Source organism: Notamacropus eugenii, chromosome 1 (assembly GCF_028372415.1).
Source record: "Notamacropus eugenii isolate mMacEug1 chromosome 1, mMacEug1.pri_v2, whole genome shotgun sequence".
Lineage (NCBI taxonomy): Eukaryota > Metazoa > Chordata > Mammalia > Diprotodontia > Macropodidae > Notamacropus > Notamacropus eugenii.
In genome coordinates, this window is record NC_092872.1 from 150,463,900 (window position 1) to 150,475,980 (window position 12,081).

Sequence of the window (12,081 nt, forward strand, 5' to 3'; positions counted from 1 at the left end):
AGAGGTAATTTATGTGGAACTAGGGGTGAGATCCTTTGCAAAGATCAATAAAGGAATGGTTAGGACGCTAGAATTTAAAGGACTGTATTCCAGAGATTTCATTTCTCTAGGGTTTCAGAAAAGGATGGGGATGAGGCATGTCCTAATCATTTGTCCAGGGAGAAGCTATTTAGTTATTCCACCTCCTCTCTTCCTGACCCAATGGCATCACTCTCAGGGATGAGTAGAATGCTTCTTTCAGCCGCCTACAAGTCAGAAGAAATAATAAAAGAGACTCATTTTCAGCTTTTCTCAGTGGCTGGCAATCAAGGAGCAAGGGCCCAGGGCACGGGGCCTGCCCCCAGAACACACTGTGCATATGCCCAGTGCCAGCTGCCCTCTACAAAGCCTGCATTGTGTCCCCACCCCACCCCATATATCAGCACATGTAATGTACTGTACAGCACTGAGCAAACCAAGAGGAGGGACAAGAAACGCTCACAGCATTCAGAGCACAAGGAGAAGGTTTGAGTTTTTCCGTGGAGCCTGGGAAAAGGGCTTTTGTTTTGTTTTGTTTTTTTCAAGTTCCTTGTCTAATAACACACAACAAAACACCATAACATAGTACTAAACCGCTGTGTGATTTAGCAGAAAAGAAATCCTGCTCATAGAATGTTAGATCTGGAGGAGCCTTTAGAGATCATCCAAGCCACCCACTTCATTTTCCAGATGGAGAAAGTGAGGCATGGAGAATGAGGGAGACTTGCCCACGTTCACGGAGGGAGAAGCTTCCCTTTGCATTCCCATTGTAATGCCCTTTGTAAAACTTCACATTATCCTTTTCTACTCTTACGTTTAATGACAATAATAATTCCTAACATTTATGGAGTACTTACTATGTGCAGGTACTATGTTACTTTGTAATTATGTCATTTGAGCTTTACAACAACCCTGGGAGGTAGACACTCTTATGATTCACATTTTATAGATGGGGAAACTGTGGCAAATAGAGGTTAAATAACTTGTCCAAGGTCACACAGCTACTAAATGTCTGAAGCTATATTTGAACTCAAAAGGCTTGACTCCAGACCCAGTGGTAGACATCTTAACATTCAATGCAATTCAAATTTTAAAAACCAAAAAGTTGATCAAACTACTACAAAGGAAAAGGCAATGTGTTAGATGTTGAGGATACAGAGTCAAAAATAATATGGTCCCAGCCCTGGAAGAGTGGGCATGAGGTGGTGCTGAGGGAGAACAGAGACATGTACAAGGGAGAACGAATTAGTACAATACAAAGTAAACCGAGGGAGGGGAGAGAGTACTAATGACTGGGGGTATCTGGGAAGGCTTCCCTGAAGAGTCAGTCCAAAAAAAGCATTTATTAAACATCTATTTATGTGCCAGGAACTGTACTAAGGATTGTAGATTCAAAGAAAAGCTGCAGATCTGTGCTTGCAAGGAGCTTACAATCTAAACCAGAGACAACAGAGCAACAATTTCTTCAACTGTGTACAAACAATCTGTTCTTCACACAGCTGCCAAATTGATATTTCTAAAGTGCATGTCTACCCATGTTCCCCTGCTCAAGAATTTTCAGTGATTCCCTCTTGCCCTTGGGGTGAAACACAAACCTCTCTGGATACTGTTGAAATTCTTTCACAATCTGGCTACATGCTATCTTTCCTGACTTATTATATGTTACTCTCTCATATACTCTAGCCCTCTGCATTCCAGCCACTCTGGCTAGAGTTGTTGTAGCATCACTAGACAAGGCATTGACAGAGATTTTGAAGAAGCCCATGGTGTGGTAGATAGGTACATGCATGTACTCCGAGAGAAAAGATCCCAAGAACATGATTTACTAGCCTTGGAATTAATTCACTGTTAGAGAGATCCCAAGGTTGAGGATTCCCAAGAAATCAATAGTTATTGCATTCAAAACCTGTTCACTGGCCTCCAAGAGGAAGATTTTCTCAATAGTATACCTCTTGAAGGTCAGTTAGCATTTATTAAGGGGCTAGTATTATATGCCAGGCACTGTGCTAAGTACTGGCGATACAAAGAAAGGTAAAAGACAGCTCCTGCTTTGAAGAAGTTTACAATATAATGGGGGAGACAATTGTCAACATGGCCCCTGAAGCTGGTAAACCGAAGTCATGTCATTGAGTCCTGAACAATCAGATCGTTGCTAATCCTTCCTGGTGTTACCGTGAGTTCTGTGATGGCATAACTTGAATGTGATTGGGATATGCTTGTTCAGCAGCCCTCCAAAGTATTTACACTCAATAGGTAGCCCTGGCTTTCTAGTTTAGGGAGGATTTCCAAAGAGATTCAGAACATCACAAGTAGACATGGGAACTGAGCCTACTTTTACAGAAAGTACACAGAACCTAGGGTATTTTAAACTCGGAATTATTGAGGACATTGGGAAGAGGGATGCAAAGGATCTGTCTTAGCTAAGTCAAGCAAAGCAGGAGTGGGGGTCATGCGGGGCTCTTAGATCTACCTTCAATCAGTCCCTCCTTTCCATCCTTGTGACTCAGTTAAGATCAATCCTTCATGTCCCTGATTTTCTCAAAAACACCAAGTTCAAAACATCACTCTGGGTAAAGTCTGCTCAGTTGCTATAGCTACTTCCGTAGTTCCAAGTCTCCCTGGAAACTCTTTAAACCAGCAAACTATGACTACATTCATGTTTTATACTTATTTCTCTGTAAAACACACATTGTGCTCTTGCTCTCCCCAGAAGGATAAGCTCCCTGAGGGCAGGGACTATTTGGATTTTATTTGGTTTTGGTTTTGGCTCCTCAGTGATCAGCATAGTGCCTTGTGTATGGTAGGTACCCTATACATGCTTGTAAAACCAAGTTAGACCAGCCGGAAAGCATTTAGATTTTAACTAGAGCTTTCAAGGTCTTACAACAGCAATTGTAGGGAGGGTCAGTGGTGGAGATATGACAACCTTACCTAATACTTCTTAGTTCTTATGACATGGATGAGCCTGTACTCGACTTATGAACAAAACTGGCTGCATTCTCTCTCTCTCTCTCTCTCTCTCTCTCTCTCTCTCTCTCTCTCTCTGTCTGTCTTTCTCTGTCTCTCTCCCTTTCTCTCCTGTTCTCTCCTCTCTTCTTCTCTGTTTTCTTTGTTTCTGAACATGATGTTTCTGGAAGAAGATCCATCCCTGGATGGGAAATATAGAGCCCAAAAGGCCAATGCAATGACTAATAGCCCTTTCCACACTAAGCATGTCACATGGATTCTTTAGGGAGCAACTCTTCTCCCCTACCCCCTTTTCAAAGAGCCTGGAGCTGTTTGCAGCTTCTCTGAGACTTTCAGTTGCTGGGATCTTTGCGTTGAAGGAAAAAATTGCTTCCATATAGACATATAGCACAGTGGGTTGTCTACCATGCTAATTCTTATTGCTTTAGGGTTAGTGTAATTTTCATCAATGGTCACCAAGACTTTTGCCTAAACTCATCTATCAATAATGTTGTTTTCCCCCAGTGGGTATGCTGGTGAGGGATTGAAGGGCAGTGGATTTTTAATATGGCACTAGAGGGGCTGCAATTGTGGATCTCTGGGTTACGGTTAAGTTATAACTACCCTGAAGGACTAACATGTAGATGAAAAGAGGGAAGGTTAAGAGCCTTTTCAGCAGCTGGGACAAGGTGGAATGTGTTAGTGATGGGCAGAATAGGTGTGATTGTACTGGAGACAAGACCCATGTAGGGCAATCTCTAACTAGTTTGATTACACATTCTGTAAGATCATGCCACAGCCTCCTGTGAGACCTGACCTCTACTTTGGTGATATTAGCCTAGAATAGAGGTTCTTAACCTGAGGTAGGTGAACTTATTTTAATTTTTTTACAAATGTGTTTCAATATATTTATTTTCCTCTGTAATAATATATATTTTATTTTATACATCTAAAACATTATCCCAAGAAGGAGTTCATGGGTTCATCAGATCATCTGTGAAACAAAAAAGATAAACACCTAGTCTAGAGGAAGGAGACCTGAGTTGTAGTTTCAGCTGCTCCACTATCTGGTGGAATAAACCAGACTTAGAAGTGAGGTAGGTACCAGATTAAAGTGTGAGTTGATAAAGGATTTTTTAAATTACCTTTTATGGGATGGGATCAAATGGGGGTGAACCTATGATTTCATTGGTTTAGGGAACTCCCAATAAAGAAGTGTTAAGCTGACCCTGCCCTGAAATTTATGTTCTTAGCTATCTGCAACACCGAGTCTTTAAGTGATTTGCCCAGAGTCATAGCCAGTATATACCAGAAGCTGGATATGAACTCAAGTGTTCTTGACTGAGGCCATCTCTCTGTTCACTTTACTACGTCATCACTATTCCTTTTTATAAATGCACACATTTTTTAAATCTAGAAAATTTGCCTTCCATGATACATAAGCAGTTATATGGAGCCTTTCTATCCACTCATCAATCAAAAAAATATTTCTTATACCCTTGTGCCATATGACCGTTACAGTAGCAGTACTAAGCCAAGTAGACTGACACAAAGGAGATGACTCAACTTTCAAATGTAGAGAGATGCCATTTTCAGATCTTGCCTAGTGAATGCAAATGACTTGTCCCTGATTCAGACCACCGTGTCTTAGTCTGTTTACCTGTTCAGTGTCCTAGGACTAAAGAAGATAAATTTCCTGATTTGCAAAGGGGAAGAGGGAGGGGAAGGGCTTACTGGACTGTGAGGAATGATATAGCATAATAGCGTGATATATCTAAAAAAGCAACTTAATCTTAGATTACATTAGGAGAAGCCTTTTGTACAGAATGAGAGATGCAATATTTCTCCTGTATTATGTCCTGGTCAGACAACTGCTGGATTATTCTGTTCTGTTCTAGATCCCACATTTCAGGAAGGAAAATGATAAGCAGGAGCATGTCCAGAGAAAAGTGAAGACCATGTTATACGAGGAATCGCTGAAGGAACAGAAAATGTTTAGCGCCTAGATGTGGAGACAGGCTGATTGGAAGAAAGGCTGATTGTCTGTCCTCAAGTAGGTGAAGAGCTTGGATTTGCCCAATATGACAATGATATAAATGTAGCTATAGGAGTTGAGGGCAAAGGTCATCAGTTCTGCCCTGCCCCCTCCAGTGTGGCTAAATATCTCTTTGAGGCTCATTGAAGTTACAGAGTATTTTTCATGGTGCTGGTAATAGCTACTGGAGACTCCCATTGAGTGTTGAAAGGAATTATTCACCCCAACTTAAAATATCAAGGCATCCTGGGTTAATTCCTATTGAGTAGAATCCCAAAAGGCAGGACTAGAAATGATGTGTGGAAGTTTCAAAGAAGTACATTTTGGCTTGGTTTAAGGAAAATTTTCATAATGGAACCAGGGGCATGTTGGAGCCACACCAAACTGGCTCCCAATTATTAAATTTTCAGTTTGACCATTTACGTCTCAGATAGAAATCAGCAAATCAGGGTTTGATTTATTATTTTGTTATAAGTAAGAAAATAATGAATCGCCCTGTGCCTGCACCAGGGCCCCCAGTGCCTGGATCTTCTGCTGCCTATATTGCTGTGCCAACGCAGGACTGGTCACATCTCACTGGAGGAGATGCTAGCTGTGCAGCTGGACACTCAGCACATGGGAACAGATGTTGTCATTGTCAAAAATGGAAGGTTATATGGGACAAGAGGCTGTTCAGTCAATGCACCTTTGCATCAAGAACAAAAGCTACTTCAAATTCAAAATCCTATCCATAGCCGTCTGGGGTATTAGAGTTGTAACTCAGAAAGTTAATTTGAATCAGATTCCACTCTGCCGAAATGTGCATAGCCTTGTGATGAGGAATGGAGCCCTCTACCACAACAATGAGGAAATGAATATGTTGCCAGCAAGCAATCTTCCACAGGAGGGAGATGTAGCGGGGATTACATATGACCATGTAGAATTAAGTGTTTATTTGAATGGAAAGAATATGCATGTCCAGAATCAGGACACAAAGGACAGTGTATTCTGTTGTATATGTTGATGACAATATGATTTTGGATTGTCGGTCCAAGGGCTTTTATAATATTTCTCCAACTGGTTTTGAAAAAATATTATGTGAACAGCAACTCTTCCAAATATACTTTCATTGAAAACTTCTACCCCCATGCTATCCCCCCAAAACATTTACTACCATCTTAATAAAGCCCCACTTGATCCATAGGAAGTACATTCTCTATTTTTAATAACTGTTTGTGAAGTTATCTAAGGAACCAGTAGGTTAAACACAACAGCAGAATTGTGATTTAAAATACTAGGCTGTGTTTTGTGATATGAAAACCTGAATTTTGGACAATCTGATTTTTATATATGTAAATGGAAATTTACACAGTATTAAATGAAAATGTGGTTGGTCATGACATTTAAAAGGAAATTTATTTCTTACTTGAGAAACTTGGCTTAAATTATAGGGATACAGTCAGTTGTGATTTTATTCATTCTGAAGTTTGTACCTTGTTAAAAGAGAAGCGCTATCCTGTCTGTAGACCTATTACCTTCTTTTATAACATCCTTTTTGTGTAAATTGTATGTAATTTAACTGCTAAGTTTTTTTCCAGCAAGTTTATTCAGTATAAAAGTTGCTCTTTTTCGTAAGTGTTAAATTTATATTTAATATCTATATTTCACTGATTTATGTTTGCTTTATGTAAGGAATCATAGACATATATTTTTAATGATTGCCAAACATTATCATGTTGAATGTGAAAAAGCAAAACTGAATACAAGAAATATTTATGAAGACCACCATGCTCAGTGATTACGATTGATCAGCGATGTTGTGTACACTGGCAAAACCAATGGAAAACTATAATAAAGCTTTATTTGAACTGGAAATCAATCACAGCATCTTTTTTTCTGGAATATTTTATTTAAATGTCTTGTTTTTCTGCAGTAAACAATAAAATGGATAATGTTTAAGGTTAAAAAAAGGAAAATGATGAATAAAATGTTAATTATGCATATTAACTTAAAAGTGTCAGCCTGTGTACAATTTTATTTTTTCCTTCAGAAAACTGATTAATATTGTTGCCATTTGTCCTTCATTTTTAAAGAGAACGAATGACATCACAGGGTGATGATTGATTGATTGACAAAAGCATGAACTGGATTTAAGTGAGGCAGAGCTGCACGAAGTCATCAGCCTCACTCTCTCCTCCAGAGTCAATAAATACAGTCGCTAGACAAACGTCAGGATGACCATCAATGGCAGTTGGTGAAGTTGGTGACCTTGGTCTTTCTAAATTAAGGTCCTTCCTACGTCTCAGTCTTCTGATGCAATGCCCATTCAATGACTAAGGGCTATGAGAGAATTGAAACAAAAGATGATCCAATTTACCATGACAAAACTATAAATTTGGGAGGAGGAAGACCGTTAAAACACTACCAGCACACTGCTGGTTTTAACCAATCAAAAGTGACTTGGGATTCCGCAGAAGATGATGGACCTCATCACTAGAACAAGAAATTCAAAGGGGACCAAAGAGGAGATTCCTTTTTAAGTGCTGGTTGACTTTGGAGGCCCCTTCCACCATTTCTGAGGTTCTGTGTTCTTTTAATATCTATTCAACTTACTTCCCAGGAGTATTATGAAGATGAAGTAAGAGGGCTTTGGAAATGGCAGAGCATTGTAAAAATATAACCGAACATTATTATCATTATTATCTGCGCTTGCAGTTCTGGATGTGTTTCTTATTTCCTCCTTATTCTCAATTATCCCACTTTGCTTCTCTGTATGTCAGCTTATCGGGTAACCTACTATCATCTGGTTTTCCTACCCAGCATGTGATATCAGCCTTGTCATATGGACTTCACTTCAGTGCAGCAAACTGTTCTTAGATTTTGTTCCTGTCAGGTTTTTCCCTGATGCCTTTGTTAAGTCCAGCCACCCCGAGCATCTCAAAGCATCATCTTTTTTAAGGGTCCTTGAGAAGCAGTGATACAAAGACAGTTTGTTAGGATTCTGCTGCAGTTATTAAGACAGCAACAGTGAAGTCTCACTTTCAGATCTACGGCATCTGTCCAAATATATTGTCATTTGGTCTTTGGTTACAAAAGGATTTGTACTGACTCCAAACATTTGTTTTAAGTCTACACATGGAAAACAATAACTGTAGAAAAGTTCAAGCTTAATTACAGAATGTATCTCACTAATCAGGTAATTTATTTTATTTTTCTTTTCATACATGTGATTTTATTGGCATAGGGAGCTCCCCTCCCTGTGAAGGATTACCTCTATCAATGAACTTTCTATACAACTTATACTCTCCACTTAATAGTGTTTTATTTTTCCAATTACATGTAAAGATAGTTTTCAACATTCACTTTTATAAGATTTTGAATTTTTTCTCAGATTTTTTCTCCCTTCCTTCTTCCCTCCCCCTTCCCCAAGAGAGATAATAGATGTAGATTATATATGGGCAATCATATTAAACATATTTTCACATGTCATGGACATTTTATACTCTCAAGTGATTGCCTGAGTCACTGAGATATTAAGATTAAGTGACTTGCACAGGGTCTCATGGCCATAAATGTCAGAAGTATGACTAGAATCCAGACCTTCCAAATTGGAGTCTATGAAGTGGTAGGAACACAACTGACAGAGACTTGAAAGCAGAGACAAATGCAATGCTCTTTAGTGCTCCCTAGAATCAACAGCGTGCTGGTAAATATTTAACAACCAACTCCCTAAAGCAGGGATGGGGAACTGTACACATGACAAACTTCTAAGTTTAATCTGCATTAATCAGCTTAGCTCAGAGAGTGAGGCCAGAACTTCCTGGCCACATCATGACTTAAGAATCATACAAGTAGCTTTATTTATTTCAGTGCCCTAGGGTAAAGCTCTAGCTACCTTGTCTTGGCCCCAGGTAGATGAATTTGGATCTTTACTCTTTTAGACAGTGAGTGTCCTAAGTCATCTTAATGTGTTCATTACTAAGTAGCCCAGTGCTATTGGGATCATGGATGTAGTGCTAAAAGGGACCTCAGAAGGGGAAGGGAGAGGAGAGAAGGGGAGGGGAAGGGAAGGGGAGAGGGGGAGGGGAACTTTAGAAAAGGGACGATGTTGGTAGATCATGTAGGTATATGAATCTCATAAATAGATCTGCAGAAGACTGGTCTTGTTTTATATCATTCTATCATTGTGCAATAAACTGCTTCGAGCATAATTTTTTTGCATTATTTTGGGGGTGAGGGTTAGGAGGGGGAGGGTGCACTTTGACCTCTGAGTAAGATATGAATAATTGATGCACCAGTCTAATGTTTCACCCATTGTCAGACAGAGAGAAACAACCCCACTGTGTTGGCATGAATCTGTTTACAAAAGACTGTTTTCATCTCTTTTTTTCCCTCCATGGACCCAGGTTTGTATAACCCTTCCCAATACATGAATTGAAACCATTGTTTTGTGTTCCTTCCCTCCCCGGCATCATCCCCTAAGAGGAGCTACAGAGATTGTCTGGAAGGCCACTCTTGTCAGGGGGTATCCCAGTCTTCTCCTCTGTGTAGTCTGAGTGTGTCATCTCCAAAGTGCTCTTAGCTGGTACAGGACATGAGTCTTGTCACTCCATTCTCCTTAAGGAGTGTAGCTTGATAAATTCATAAATTCTCATCCAAGCAAACATGACTAAATCAGATCCTGAAAGGATTGCTTCAGTGCTTATAATAATTGGTGAGAAGTAGTATGTTATAATGGAAAGATCAGTAATTTGGAAGTCAAAAGATGTGAAATTGAATTCCATCTCTACCACTTGCTACCTGTGTGACCTTGTTCGAGTCATTTGACTTCATTGGGTCTCAGTTTCCTTATCTGTAAAATAAAAGGGTTGAACTAAGATACCTTCCAGTCATACAGCTGTAGCTCTATCGTCCTACAATCTCACCAGGCCTATATTGGCCTGATCTCATGATGCACTGACTCATGTAGAAACATGATTAAATCAACCCTTTTCTGTTTCTGAGTTTCTAGGGGTCTTCGGCTATATCACAAACTTATGTACGCACACATTAATGAAAATACACAGAAAACATAACTATTTTATATATATATATACATATATGTGTGTATATCTACATGTAGATATACACACATATATAATATACATACATAAATGTGACTAATTCTAGCAATGACATCAAAATCCATTACAGTATGTCTAGACTATTTAGAATAACTCAACAGAGATGTCATTGTCCTTTGCTAGTAGGTTGAGTTACAGAATGAGGACATGTTGGAAGGATATGGTAGAATGTTGCCCACTTACTGGGATCCCTGAATTCAACTATAAATTCCCATATAAAATCATGGAATCCCAGAGTTGGTCCATACTTAAGCATGCAAAGGAAGCTATGATGGATTTTGAGAAGGATTAAATGATCTCCATGAGAATTTTTAATGCTTTGGAGGATTGCAGATCAGACTAGAACAGCATTACCCAACCTGGAACTGAGGAGGAGCTACATTTGATTTGCCCATGATTTTAGGATCTACCACCATAGTTGTAAGAAAGGGTGTATGTGTTTCCTCTTTGCCCCACACCCCATGTAACCACACACTCAGTTGATTCAGCTGTAAGTGATGAAATTTTAATGAGAAAACAAGGTGTTAAAGTGAAGTTTTGTTCAACCTTTATGACATATCAACAAATTTCTTGAGTAAGTCAGAAAAGAATCACAAAATTGGCAGAGCAGACAAATTAACCATGTCCCTGGGAACTTCAAGCCCTGGGAAATTTGAGGGAATTATCGGATTCCCCAGCACTTTGTGGAGGAGATTGTGGCAAAGCAGGAGGAGAGAATTTTGCTCTCTTGTCCCACCACATCAGTTATGGAGTCCAACAACAGAGTAGGAGAAAACCCATCTAGAAGTTCAGGAGGTTTTGGTTCAAGAGAAAGTCTGAGGCATAAGGATGCATAAACCATAAAGTCTGAGGGGTCTAAGAAATAATCTAGACAGACACAGATACAAAAAAAGCTCAAGGGAGGCAGCTGGCAACAGAGTAGAGAGCCAACCAGAGAGAGGTATGTAGAACTCTGGGAACTTAGGTAAACAATCTACCAAAGAGAGTCATGTGAAGACTCTGTAATGAAAGAAAGGACTTTGAGGCCCCGCAGTATGAGAAGCTGTGAGCTGTCTTTGCCACAGATATATCCTATATTTCTGCTTCGCTATCATTTGTTAAAGTAAAATTGGTAACTATACTCTATTGTAGGCACAAGCCTGTCTCAATGGATTTTTTAAAAAAAATTAATTTAAATCTAAGCATTATTCTGCTTAGAGAGAGATATATACAAATTGACAGTCTCCTCATGGCCTCAGACATTTCTCTAACACAAGTAATTTTGAAGTGCCAATTTATGGAATTCTGGAATAAGAAATACTTCATAGTCAAGATCAACTATGAAACAGTTTAATTAACAGTTTAGTTAATAGTTTGCTTCATAAAAAATGACAATAATCACTTAACTCTCAGTACACTCTGGGAGGATAATTTTCTCCAAACCATTCAAACCCTCTTTGAGTCTCATTCCAGCTGGTCAAAGGTGAATTCAACAGGCTTCCTAGTCTGATAATTACCCTAATCTTTTCGAAACAAAGAGAAAGATGCTACCACTCTTAGGTAGATCAGTCAAGGGTCCTTTGCCCTTGTCTAAAAACTGACCTAATTATTTTAAGAATCCTTCCTGGGCTAATCATAGAGAGAGAAGAAGGATTTTATTTCAGAACTGATAATGAAGAATGACAGATAAGATTTCTCTTTTATATAAGCCCCTAAGCTTCAGTCTACTATCTTTGGTACCTCTCATCTCTCCTTTCAATTCTTGAAAGATGACATAGTCAAAAGGAACACTGGCTCTGGATTCAGTAGACATCAGTTCAAATTCCATCTCTGTTGGATACTACTAGTGAGACTTTAGACAAATACTTTTCTGGGTCCCAGTCTGGGAAGTGAGTTGGGCTCGATGATCTCCGAGAAGCTTTGTAATTCCATATCTCATTCTCACGTATCCAGGTACCCAGTTCTTTCAGACTGAAGATCTGCTAAATTGCTTAAATTTTT

At 39.2% G+C, this 12,081-nt stretch overlaps 1 pseudogene; it reads left to right on the forward strand.

The window, feature by feature from the left end:
• Window positions 1–201: 201 nt before the first annotated feature.
• LOC140508425 (SPRY domain-containing protein 7-like) lies at window positions 202–6,131 on the forward strand (annotated as a pseudogene).
• Window positions 6,132–12,081: the final 5,950 nt, after the last annotated feature.